Source organism: Papaver somniferum, chromosome 7, assembly GCF_003573695.1.
Source record: "Papaver somniferum cultivar HN1 chromosome 7, ASM357369v1, whole genome shotgun sequence".
Classification (NCBI taxonomy): Eukaryota; Viridiplantae; Streptophyta; class Magnoliopsida; order Ranunculales; family Papaveraceae; genus Papaver; species Papaver somniferum.
In genome coordinates this window covers 266,071,820-266,075,210 of record NC_039364.1, presented here as the reverse complement: position 1 = coordinate 266,075,210, position 3,391 = coordinate 266,071,820, and the positions used below count along the sequence as shown (strand labels likewise).

The 3,391-nt window shown below is 38.8% G+C and overlaps 1 non-coding gene and 1 pseudogene across 1 annotated transcript; one reads left to right on the top strand and one right to left on the bottom strand.

Annotated features, from left to right (window-relative positions):
- Positions 1 to 875: 875 nt before the first annotated feature.
- TRNAW-CCA lies at positions 876 to 947 on the top strand. Its single transcript has one exon. It is a non-coding gene; the product is annotated as a tRNA-Trp (tRNA).
- Positions 948 to 1,359: 412 nt separating this feature from the next.
- LOC113296541 lies at positions 1,360 to 3,160 on the bottom strand (annotated as a pseudogene).
- Positions 3,161 to 3,391: the final 231 nt, after the last annotated feature.

Sequence of the window (3,391 nt, the reverse complement as noted above, 5' to 3'; positions counted from 1 at the left end):
TTCCTCTGAAGTACTTCAATCAGATCTTAGCTTACGCACTTGAGTTGCTTGACGATTCTGTTTCGTCAATTAGAGAACTTGCTCTTTCTGTGATAGTTCAAAATAATCAGGTTAGTGAGACTTTTTTTTCTGCTACTTCGTTAGTTGGCTTTGTTAGTTTGTAATGAAACTCATCCATAATCTAATTTCCAGAAAGAATCCATAAAAGATTCATTGGGGATCGGATTCAAATGTTTCACTGTCATGCTTCTTACCGTATGAGTTATAATTCTCGTTTCATATGTCAATAGGTTTCAAGTGAAGCAAAGGATTGTTTAACATTGGTTTTGTCTCAGTGTGATCCATTCAGATGCCTAACTGTAAGTTAATATGTTTCATGTGTTATAAACTTTCCAGTATTCCTAGTAAAACCTTCTTTAGCTGTGCCGAAGCACTTCTCATTAAGTTGAGGTTTTGGCAGGTTATAGAAGACTCTTCTTACTATTGCATGAACTGTCTGACCCAGGTATCTTTGTCCTAATGTTTTTACATATCCTACTTGCTGCCTGCATATCCTAATGTTTTTGCTGAATTCTTTGAATTGAAATGGTATATATAGCACAAGTCAACTCCTAGAGTCTTGAATGTTTCATAGTTTCAACCTTGTTAACGAGCATTGGTTTTTTGAGCGGCTAAGGTTAGCTTGTTCTTCCATCCTAGGCTGAGTACACATTGTGTATCGTTAGGATTCTTTGTAGCTAGCGGTTGATATTGTTTGTTTGGCCCAGAATCAGTCTATTAGACAGTTTGTGTTGGTAGGGATGTCTTTGGGCATTGTGATCTCATAAATCTGAATCCAGATTTTCTGAGAAACATGTTAATCAATATTTCAATGTGAATCTGTGACGCAATGGTAGCGTGTCTGACTCCACATCAGAAGGTTGCGTGTTCGATTCACGCCAGATTCAGTTCTGATAACATTAGTCGTGCATAGCTTTATAAGCCGAAAACAATATTAGGAAAATAAGTTTGGTCGATTCCTGCCATTTCAAATGTTTTTTTTTTTGATCCACATGTGATTCAAATATGCTGTGCTTTGCTTTTTAACACTTTTTTGGCAGTCAAACATGTAGGGTTGAGAGAGAAGGGTAATCAAGTCAGGTGAATGCTGAGTGACATTCAACAATTTTATTATACATTGGCGGCCAGAAAAAGTTTCAACTATAATATGGAGGCGCAGACAAAGAAAATCCCTTAAAACAATCACATTTTTTTTACAGGTTTCCTTCTTCAAACAGTAGCAGTTCTCCTTTGTTCTCTGACAGTAACCGGAGAGACACCCTGTTACATGTGAAAAATCGACACCACCTTGCATTTTTGTCATCCGATCATCTCCACATCTTTGGCTTCCTCAGCTAGATCCTCCGAGGAACCCATGGATGCAACCAGGTCTTCGATTCTAAGGGGAGAATGCCGGGCAGCGTACTGAAACAGGATCTTAGAATAACTGTCTGCAGAAGCACGTGCACGGTAAGCCTGGTTGGTGTAGTGTAAATCAGCCTTTTCAAGTTTTCCATCCACAAAAGACATGCCTCCATCACCAACTGTAGAACGCAGAAAATTTCCTGGTTTCAGATGAGAGTTTAGCATAAACTCATGACTCAAGTATCCAAAGACAATGGGAGGATCATCTGATGTTATAAGACTTCCATCTTCATGATTTAAAGCCAAAACCACCTGTTGATGAGGAGGAGTTTGTCCTTTACTATCTTCGTCGATAACGTACTGGCTACAATTCTCATCTTTCCAGACTAATGCCAGTGGTGTATTTCCTGTATGATAATGGGCATGCTTGTTGTAAAACAGACAATCCATCTCTGACATACGGTACAGTACCCAGATATGCCGTCTGCAAACCCATGTAATCACATTTATAGATGGGAACAACACTGAATTTGTACTTGTGATACGTCAACGGTGGATAACAAGCCCCGGTTTCAGCAAGCTTGGAGTTCAACCAAAAAAATCTGAACTCAGCGGTGCAGTCATGCAACGAATAACCTCTCCAGCAAACCATATCAATCACGTAGTAGGTTTGATCATGCTCGTGAAATATGCAGTCCAACAGACTGTAAGAACCAGAATTATCTCTTGTGCTGCAGGCTCCATTCGGCAAGGCAGATGGGAAACGGTGCAAGACGGACCATTTCGAAGCCTACTAACTGTTGTTCCAGCAGAAGAAACCACTAGGCATCGTTTCCCAGATGGTCTTGCGTAAACGTACCAATCATGATTCAAACAAGGAGGGATGTCAATCATCCATTCAGGAAGCATGAGCTGACGAGAGAAGCATTTACGAGCTTCAGGTCCTTTGAGTTTAGAAGCTCCTAGTACATCAAAATCCATGGTAAATGAAGAAGACTCAGCTTCAGGTTCTTCTACAGGTTCTTCAATAATGAGTTGTTGTTGTTGATTATGATGACATGGGGTTGGAAGGGAAAGAAAAGAAGAAGCAGAAGAACCAGCATGATTCTGAGAATCTCTTAAACCATCCGTCTTCTCACTTCTATATTTCGTGCCATGCCTCTGTACTTCAAATTTTTCTTAAATTTTTTATAGCCTTTATAGTGTCCGATGCAAGCCGTGAAGGTTGTGGTGATTCTCAAGTTGTTGATGGAAAGGGTTTGGAGAGCTCCTCTTTTTATAGCTTTCAAATCCTTGTAAAATCGGATTGGGTAAGTACCCAAATTTTGTAACTAGGAATTACCAATAGGTACTATTATGGTAGTCTTAGTTAATGGCAGGTCCACCCACTAAAGCCCAGTAAGCATAGGTCCATAATTAAAAGAAAACATGAAACTGGACCTAATTTTTTAAGCCTAGGTCTTGTACACGTGCGGGACACATGTGACGTGTTATCATAATTCCCAAAACACCCCGCAAGTTTTTTTAAGCTAAGAAACACGTTCGTTTCTTTTTCATTCTCTCAATTTATGTTTTCAGAGAAGAGCTCTGCAAGTGAAGATTATTTGAGGTCCTTGTTCGATTCATGAGTTCGAGCTCTGCAAGTGTAATCGGTAGGTGGAATTTTTGTTCTTACGATATTAATCATCACAACGATTTTTTGTTCGAGCTCTGCAAGTTTTATTCGAAGTTTTTCCAGTTTTTTTGTTCGATCCATGGTCCAATCGTTGTGGTGTTTGATTAAGATTTTGATCTCCATGTTTGATTTCTTGATTATTTACTAGATCTAGATGAATAATCACGTTTTTGGTTCATTTCGTTATTAGATTTGATCTAACTAGTTCCATTTTGTTGTTTTTAGATTTGTTTTTTTTGTATGAAACCACAGTACGTATATCCTGTATTGACAGAAACCTAGCTTATTTTGAATGAAGAAGAAGAAGAAGAT